Source organism: Bison bison, unplaced genomic scaffold (assembly GCF_000754665.1).
Source record: "Bison bison bison isolate TAMUID 2011002044 unplaced genomic scaffold, Bison_UMD1.0 scf7180017864471, whole genome shotgun sequence".
In the NCBI taxonomy this organism is placed as follows: domain Eukaryota; kingdom Metazoa; phylum Chordata; class Mammalia; order Artiodactyla; family Bovidae; genus Bison; species Bison bison.
In genome coordinates this window covers 23,994,120-24,003,970 of record NW_011495032.1, presented here as the reverse complement: position 1 = coordinate 24,003,970, position 9,851 = coordinate 23,994,120, and the positions used below count along the sequence as shown (strand labels likewise).

At 43.1% G+C, this 9,851-nt stretch overlaps 1 pseudogene across 1 annotated transcript; it reads right to left on the bottom strand.

Annotated features, from left to right (window-relative positions):
- Positions 1-256: 256 nt before the first annotated feature.
- Positions 257-1,927, bottom strand: LOC105003653 (annotated as a pseudogene). The gene has a single exon (XR_827136.1). The product of XR_827136.1 is annotated as a thioredoxin-related transmembrane protein 1 pseudogene (transcript).
- Between the last annotated feature and the right edge of the window lie 7,924 nt (positions 1,928-9,851).

Below are 9,851 nucleotides of genomic sequence, written 5' to 3'. Positions count from 1 at the left end.
ATACAGTTTGTCTTTTCAAAAACATAAAACTTTATGAGTTTAAATCATCTAACATACGTTGACTTTGTACAATCAACTAAGAACTTTTTGGATGAGGACAAATATACACTGAAAACACACACTGTAAGATGCTTTTTCCTGAGTAGAATACTAACTTTATATCATATTAAGCTTCTGTGAATTTTCAAAATAGAAAATACCAAGGCTTTTCCACAAAATAAAATAAAAATCAGGAATGTTTGCCTTCACATCCAAAAAAAAGAAGTTTAAGTATAGGTTCAACAAAAATGATGTAAAATCTGAAACAAGTAGCCAAAACTTTAAGTTATCAGATGGCTCTTTACTTTAAGTATTCTTCAGTAAACTTCAGTTTGAAACAATTTATTAAAACATGAAAGACATTTCTAGGAAATTATCCAATTTGGAAAATAAAAAATGTAACCCATGGTAAGAAAAATACAAATCATACACTGAACACAGGAGAACAAAAAAGGCAACCAACCTTTATAAACTTTCTAAACATATCCTGTATTATCATGGGTAGAAAACTGTAATTAAAGTAAGGTAGTTTTTATTAGTCGCATAATCTAAAAGTATGAATAAATTTTGGACTTTAAAGGAGATAAAGAGTTTCAGAGTTGTTACTGAAATACACATTTCTTGAGACAATGGGCAAAGTTCCCATTAATGGGAAATATGTTCTCTTCACACAGTGAAACTGACAAAAATTATATCAAATGAGAAATCTTCTTCTCTAAAGTAATCTCCTTAAATACCTCAATAATGCAATACTTGGGAAATGTAATTTTTCAACTCAGACTTGAAAGTTATTATGAAACAAACATACAGAAATCTTATTGCTTGGCACCAGATTTTCCAAAAATAAAGAACTGTTTGAACCACCATACTGTTTTCAAATCCTATTTTTTCACAGTGCTACGTTTATTTTCCAAAGGTAGAATGTTCAACCTAATGACAATCCAGGCTGAACCTTGCAATGTACAAGCAAGTCACAGTTCACTTCAAACCAAAACAAATGCTCGATCTTCTGTTTCTGCCAATATCATATGAAAATACTTGTAAAAATTAACTAGGATTTATCTGTGGCCAGTGAAGGACCCACAGAACGTTGTCTTACAGCATTCTGTGCAAAGTCTTTGTTTGCTCCTTCTTTGCTTTCAGATTCCTCTTCTGAAACATCTTCTACATCAGCCTCTTGTTCTTCCTCCACTTTTTTCAAAGGTTGGGAAGATTCTGGTAGTAATTTTCTGGAAGGGTATGGCTGGGGTCTGCGCCTTTTTGAAGGACACAGACAATCCGCCACAAATATCATGAAAAGTCCTAATAACAGTCCTGAAAGCAGAGTTGCTAAAGCAAACACTGTATATGATCCCCAAATCGGTAATCCAAGGTCTTCAATAAAATAGTTATGGCAAGTCCTGATCCACATAGAGAGCTGAAAGAGTGCTGACATACTACTCATCAAAATAGAACCTGGACCAAACCATGATGACACGGGTTCAATACTTTTCCACTCTTTGTCACTTATAAAGTTTATGAAGTCCTTCTTAGTTCTTGGACCCTGATATCGCCTAAATTCACCATCTTTACAATGATAAATAGTAGGAAGAGCAGTTATGATAAATCGTCCACTTAGTCCTGGCTGCTCTGTGACATCAACTTTTGCAACATTAACCTCAAGATCTTCTCCCCATTCAGCAAAACTTTCCCATTCTGGTTGAAGATTCTGACAAGCAGGACACTATGGAGCATAAAATTCTATCATCCACTCTCCTTCCAGCAACTCTCTCCAGTTTTCGTCCGTGATGATGTGCACGTCGCTCCGCTTCCCGTGGGCCCAGGGAGCTCCCCAAAGCAACAGTAGCAGCACTGCCACCGGGATCCGGAGACTCCCGGAGGGCGCCATGTCAGCCGTTTCGCCCACCCACAACCTACAAATTCTAATTTTAAGAAAAGATTTATAGGACCGGATTTTGTTTAAACAAATAAAAACAAACAAAAAACAAAACTGACAATACACTGCTTATAACAGACAGAGGTTAAATGTAAAGACACTGAAACACTAAAAGTATCAGGATGTAAAACTGGTATCATTATATAACATCAAAGTAAACATAAAGCAAAAGTGATCAGAACTAAAATAAGAAGTAGAAAGTCCACAGTGGGAGTATGAGATATTTGTGCGCCTCTCTGTAACTGACAGGGCAGAGAGAAGACGCAGTAGGGCTATAGGAGATTCAAATAACACAGTTAGTGATCGTGACCTACACGATAAAATTGATTAATTAAAAGACAGACTCTAAGTATGCTGGATATAAATGTGGAGTTAAATACCAGGAGAAATAGCTTTAAATGTCCCAAGGGGTACCGTAGGAAGAAGAACCAGGAAATGGGGGGCTTTGGGATCTCCCACTGGTAAACAAATGTCTCCTTGGCTACCAAACACTTCCTTGCATCCAAAAAGAAAAGTCAGGCTTCCTGTCAACTGGTGGTAGTCTGTTCCCACACATCACAGTTTCCCAGACTGAAAAAGAACATGTGCAGTGAGACTCAGATATAAAAAAAGTCCTATGTTACACCAAAATCACTGATCTCTAACCAAGCATCATTCCAGAACTTGCCCAAAAGAGTCTGGGCTTCCATAGCTGAATCATCAGCTGGGCCATTTAGGTGCTGCTTCTCAGAGCAGCCTGGCTTCCTCATGAATGGCACCACAGTGCCCACTTCAGCCATTCCTGAATGACTTCAACAATTTCTTTCCTATTCCCCATTTACTCATTCTTTTATTTATTTAATTTTTACCTGATTCTCTTTCTTTACTTAAATAAAATTTGACCCAAATAAATATTAAAAGGAAATTTTATGTCACTACTGTAAATGTAGAAGCATTACATTTGCTACAGAAAAGGAGCTGTAAAAATAAATTAAATTAAAATGTGACACTGTATACTAACCTCTAGTTAGATACCATTGCCTAGTTTTTTCCTTGATGAAAAAGAGAAATGAGGGACTTCCCTGGAGGTCCAGGGGTTAAGACTCCATGCTTCCAAAGAAGGGAGCACAGTTTCGATATCTGGTCAGGGAACTTCTGCATGCCGTGTATGCACAAAAAGGAAAAAAAAAAAAAACAGCAAAGTTTGAGACAAAATAGGTAGATTGGCAGTGACAGTGGGTTTTTGGTTTTTTGGGTTTTTTTGTTTTTGTTTTTGTTTTGACTGCACTGGGTCTTCATTGCAGAGCTGTGTGCACAGGCTTAGTTGCCCCGAAGCATGAGGAACCTTAGTTCACCAACCAGGGATTGAACCCTTGTCCCCTCCATTGGAAGGCAGATTCTTAACCACTGGACCACCTGGGAAGTCCCAACAATGGATTTCTTTCCCTAATGACGTAAGAGAACTATAAAGAGAATAACTTTTCACTTTGTAGTCCCCTGGTTTAATGTATGACTGTGCACCATCCACTATCACTGGTGGTCCCTCCTCTGAGGTTGGCGACCACACTGTAGGTGACTAGGTCCTAGAAGAAGTTGGCTAAACACTACCCTTCCCCATGCATACCCAGCCTGCTGGTAACTAGAGTGGACTAATAACCAAAGGCAAGGTGGTGTTGTTCAGTTACTCAGTCGTGTTTTATTCTTTGCGACCTCATGGAAGGAAACATGCCAGGCTTCCCTGTCCTTCACCATTTCCCACAGTTTGCTCAAACTCATGTCCATTGAGTTGGTGATGCCATCCAACCATCTCATCCTCTGTCGTCCCCTTCTCCTTCTGCCTTTAATCTTTCTCAGCATCAGGGTCTTTTCCAATATGTCGGATGTTTGCATCAGGTGGCCAAAATAATGGAGCTTCAGCTTGAGCATCAGTCCTTCCAATGAATATTCAGTGTTGATTTCCTTTAGGATTGACCGGTTTGATCTTCTTGCTGACCAAGGGACTCTCAAGAGTCTTCTCCAGTACCACAGTTCAAAGGCATCAGTTCTTTGGTGCTCAGTCTTTTTTATTGTCCAGCTGTACATGACTAGTGGAAAAATCAGTTTTGATTATACAGACCTTTGTCGGCAAAGAGAGCGTGAGTGGATCCCAATTAGCACCAACTCTAGTCAGTGCATCTGTGTCAGGACTGAGCACTGCAGTGGTGACCGCCACTTCTCTGAAGCTTTCTCTGGGAATTCCAAGCTCACATCCATGTTCCCAAAGTTTAAGTGGCCAGCTCTGCACAGTCTGCCCAGGTCCAACTCCACACAGTCTGAACGTGGACATAGCTCAGGAGCAGCTCCTAGAAGGAAGGACAAATGATGGTTCATTGAAAGCCAATGTCAGCATCTCTGGATCTCCCTCTACTGACACCTTAACCTGCAGCCTTCAATCCCTGGAAGGGGGAGGTGAAGTCGCTCAGTCATGTCCGACTCTTTGCGACCCCGTGGACTGTAGCCTACCAAGCTTCTCCGTCCATGGGATTCTCCAGGCAAAAATACTGGAGTGGGGTGCCGTTTTCTTCTCCAGGGGATCTTCCCGCCCCAGGGATCGAACCCGGGTCTCCCGCATTGGAGGCAGATGCTTTAACCGCTGAGCCACCAGGGAAGCCCCCGGGGAAGGATCTAAATCTGCTGGGTCAGCCACCAGGGTCAGCCTTTCAGAGGCAGGCAGTTGGGGGAAAGAAGCCTAGCCTTTTACTACCTAGAAAGCGGCTGGGTGAGCTTGAACTTCGGAATCAGACGGATCAGCATTCAACTTGTCCTGTCGCTGAGGACCTGGACACCTTTCTTTGCTTCCCAGGCTGGGTCTTTTCATGTGGGAAATAGAGATTAAAATGACGATCTGATAAGGTTGCCCTGCAGAGCGGTGCTTATGGATATTACCTTACAAGTGCTCCATAAATACGTGTTCCCTCAGGCAACCTACTCTCTGAGGCTGTAGGGCTGGGGACGGTAGGCAAGAAGCCAGGCACAGATTACACCGCACACAATGTGAACCAGCTGCCAGGGCTCATGGTGACTCAAACTCTTCCCATCTGTCCCTCGGGACACTGCCACTCCCTCCCTCACACACTGCCTGCCCTTCTCCTAAGACTGTTCGTTTCTTACTGCCTGGCACGGGGAGTTGTTACTTACTAATTATTTTAGTTACTTCTTGGAAAAATACCACCCTGACCCCTCAGTTCAGTTCAGTCACTCAGTCGTGTCCGACTCTTTGTGACACCATGAACCGCAGCACGCCAGGCCTCCCTGTCCGTCACCAACTCCCGGAGTTCACCCAGACTCACGTCGTTCGAGTCGGTGATGTCATCCAGCCATCTCATCCTCTGTCGTCCCCTTTTCCTCCCACCCCCTATCCCTCTCAGCATCAGAGTCTTTTCCAATGAGTCAACTCTTCTCATGAGGTGGCCCTCACCGAGATACAAAAAAAAAAACAGTCATTTTATCACTGCATTTAGTTATTTAAAGCACCAATAAAAAAGTGAAAACCTCTCCTGTGGCCTTTTCGACGCCACCTTGAGAGGTCACCACTGATAACATCTTGATTCTTTTAGTCTTTTTTCTTTGCTTGTAAAGTCATCGTGATTCTTGATATGCTACTTGCTAGCTGTGTGACCTTGGGCAATGACTGAACAACTTGATGCTTCAGTAGAGATATTAACAACCTTTGTTGGCTCAGACAGTAAAGAATCCACCTGCAATGCAGGAGACCTGGGTTTGATCCCTGGGTTGGGAAGATCCCCTGGAGGAGGGGATGACAACCCACTCCACTATTCTTGCCTGGAGAATCCCCATGGACAGAGGAGCCTGGCGGACTACAGTTCATGGGGTCGCAAAGAGTTGGACGCGACTGAGCAACTAAGCATATAAAATACTTGTAAAATGTTTAGAACAGCTCCTGGCACTCAGAGTAAACACATAATACTTGTGAATAATTATTATTATAGCATCTATATGCATAATATGTCACATATACCATTTTGTTTACAGAAGCAGGATCAGTATATCATGCCAGAAGCAAACAGTCTTTTGCCTCTCAGTTCAAATCCACTCTTATTAGCCTGGCTTGATGATTCTGTAGCTACATGCTGTGAAATACCTTTGCCAGCCGGCACACTCTTAGACTTGTAGGTAGAAGGCGCTGGAGGGACAGGGCAAGCAAAAGCAGAGAGAGAGAAACTTCTCTTCCTAGTGGGGCTGCTCCTCTTCTCCTGTCAGGCACAGCTGCCAGAGGCTTGCAGAGGACCTGTGGGACCTGAGAACTGGGTGGGCACCCAGTGGGCAGTCCCCTGTCCACCAACCCCACTTACCAACTGTAGGCAAACTCTGGCTTGTGACACACACACCCCCTCCACCCCTCTATCCCCTCCAGGGAAATACTCTGTCATCCGTGGACACAGCACATCTTCTTCAACCAGTTCTGATTCCCAACCTTGGGGTCATGGGGAGGAGTCTTCCAAATTTCTTTCCTCCTTGGGTACTCACCCTCAGCCCTAGAGGCATTTTACCTTGAGCAGCTAACCTTTTCAGCTAGTTAATCATTCTTCCTATTACATTTTCCCTTTCAAATTAAATTGCAGATGTGGTTTCCATTTCTGACTGGGCTGTAATATATAATGTATATATTATATGTATATTTGTATGATATATGTACAATATATACGTGTATATGCGTGCAAGCTCAGTCATGTCCGACTCTTTGCGACCCCATGGACTGTTGCCCGCCAAGTTCCTCTGTCGCTGGGAATCTCCAGGCAAGAATACTGCATTAGGTTGCCATTTCCTCCTCCAGTGAATCTTCCTGACTCAGGGATTAAACCCGCATCTCCTGCATTGGCAGGCGAGTTCTTTACCACTGTGCCACCAGGGAAGCCCATATATATTTGTATATATATTAACATATAGTAATATTTAATTGGGGCTTCCCAGGAGAAGGAAATGGCAACCCACTCCAGTATTCTTGCCTGGGAAATCCCATGGACAGAGGGCCCTGACAGGGCTACAGTCCATGGGGTTGCAAAGAGTTGGACACAGCTGAGTGACCAAACAACAACAACATTCAGTTGGGGGCTATAATCATACATATTACAGCTTGCTTTCTTTTTACTTATCAAGATATAATGGGCATCATTCCAGGTCTGCACGTAGAATCATAATTCATTCTTTCAATTCATACCTAGCATATCATCATATACATGTAAATTTTACTTAGCCATTCCTCTCTGTAAGGAATAATTTTCAACTTGAGGAGTTTATGGGTAATTTCCAGTTTGGACTACTATACATGGTGCAGTAATGAACATGTGTTTTTGATGAACATGACGGTTTCTGGGGAAAATTCTTGGAAGAGTAATGAATCGTTCTGTCCTAGAATTGTGCAACTTTTGAAAGATGTGGTGAAGTTATTCTCCCTAACAGGTTAAAATTCCTCCTCAGTGTGTTCCTAAAGTATGTTTTGCTTTGCAAATTTTGTTAGAGATTTTCATCCTTAGTTACTTATGTACTGAAAAAAAAACAGAAACAGGACTTTTAAAAGGATGTTTATGATGAAAGGAAAGATAAACACACATGGGTAACAAAAGTAGGAACAATAAGAGAGAGTATAGAAGAGAGATGAGTTGAGAATTCTAAACTCTATGGCTTCAAAATAGAGAAGTGCTACTTGCTGCAAGGGAGTAGCAGCAAGTCCATGGGATTTTCCTGGCAAGGGGCTGGGATGACATCTTGCTTCAGGACATGCTAGCTCTCAAGTACCTTGGTCTTTGGGCAGGACTATTAAACACTGCCCTGCCTGTACCCTGGGAGGCCAGGCATCAGAGTGCTGCAGCAAAAAACAGAAATGAATGAATGGCCTTTGGCAAAAACCAGCCAAACAGGCCTATAAGAGTTAAACAATCTTGGTTATTCTTTAGCTGTTGCTACTAACAAACACTTGTAGCTAGACTTGTCATTCACAAAGCTAAACAAAACTGCTGCTGCTGCTGCTGCTGCTAAGTCACTTTCAGTCGACTCTGTGCGACTCCATAGATGGCAGCCCACCAGGCTCCCCTGTCCCTGGGATTCTCCAGGCAAGAACACTGGAGTGGGTTGCCATTTCCTTCTCCAATGCATCAAAGTGAAAAGTGAAAGTGAAGTCGCTCAGTCGTGTCTGACTCTTTGGGACCCTATGGACTGCAGCCCACCAGGCTCCTCTGTCCATGGGATTTCTCAGGCAAGAGTAATGGAGTGGGGAAACAAAGCTAATCAGAGCTAATTACTCTCTGACTTCATATGAGTTGTACTCTGAACCTGGCATTCTTCCCCCCATACTCTTTTGTACCATTCTGCATTTCAGAAAGAAGGTCATGGGCAGATAACTTCAGGGACACCAGATCTCATTGCTGAGTTGCCTGATGCCAGCTGTGGCCGTTTTGAAAATTTGCGATAAAAAAAAAAAGAAAGAAAAAATATAGGACCTTCAGGAGGCTATAAAACTTCTCCCTTTTCCTGAGAGAGGAGGAGCATACTTCTTGAGGCGTTAGTCTACCGTGTTTCCCTTTTGCCTGGTAAAAATAATAAGGCTACTCTTTTCTGTTTCCTCCAAGCTGTTTTCGTATTTTTGTTTGGCATCGCTGGGCAGGCAGCCGAGATTTTGGCAACAAGGTGTAGATGGACCCAGAAGGGGTGATTGTTGAAATCTGAGAGCCTGTTCAGTGTTCTTATATGTGTTCTCTTCCAGCTGCTGAATTATTTTCATCAGAAACTTCCTATTGAACACAAAGAGCAAACAAGGGGGAGTGGCTTCCTCACCCGCAGGGATGGTAGACCCAAGGAGCCAGTGCTGGAGCCTGAGAAGACTGAATCCATCTAACTCTTCTACAGACAGTTGTGCCTCCAGTTACTGGCAGGATGAATCACGTTTCCTATAAATATCAGAACTGTCCTTTTTCACATTCTATCTTTAATCTGGGTGAAGTCATTTCTCACAGGCTTGAAACTGTGGATTAAATTGTCTTGTCCTAGACCATTTCAGGGTGATAACTCAAGTGGAGAGGCCAGCCTTCTATTTCCAAGAACAGAGTTGTTGTTATTGTTGTTTAGTCGCTAAGTCATACTGACTCTTTGCAACTGTAGCCCACCAGGCTCTTCTGTCCATGGGATTTCCCAGGCAAGAATACTGGAATGGGTTGCCATGTCCATCTCCAGGGGATCTTTCTGACTCAGGTATCAAATCTGAGACTCCTGCATTGTCAGGCATTGGCAAGCGGATTCTTTACCACTGAGCTACCAGGGAAGCTCCCAAGAAACAAGATAGGATGTAAATTACCCAATGCAGGCTTCCGTCCTTCAGGAAATATTTTCACAAAAGCAGTGTCTTGCACTCAGAAAGGTCAGGATCATAGACTTGGAGCTGAACTGAATAGAGTTGAAATCTGGTCCTTCCTACTTTCTCACAGTGTGATCTCGTTTATTGCTTAGCATCTCTGAGCCTTGATTTTCTGATCTATAAAATGGGAACAGTAACACCTCTCTATCACTGTTACAGAGTTCTCATTTTTAGCCTCAGCAAGTGGCTAGACCCAAGGCCTGGAGTTGCTAATTTGGCAGCAGCAGCAAGAAGCCCCTAGCCAAAACAAACTCACTATCTCCTGGCAGGGCGGCCGGATCTGGGGTGCTAGGAAGGCATGAGTGAGGATGGGGTGGGGAATGGTGAGGATTCTTTCAAATGATGAAATAAGCAGCAATGCAGAGTGATCAGATACAGTGCTGAGCTTCTGATTGTGCATTTGGGAGCTGGAGAAATAGCAGCAGCCATGGGTGGGAGTGGAGCTCACAGATGCAGAAAATTGGGTCTGCATTTGAACCCCTTGGTTTA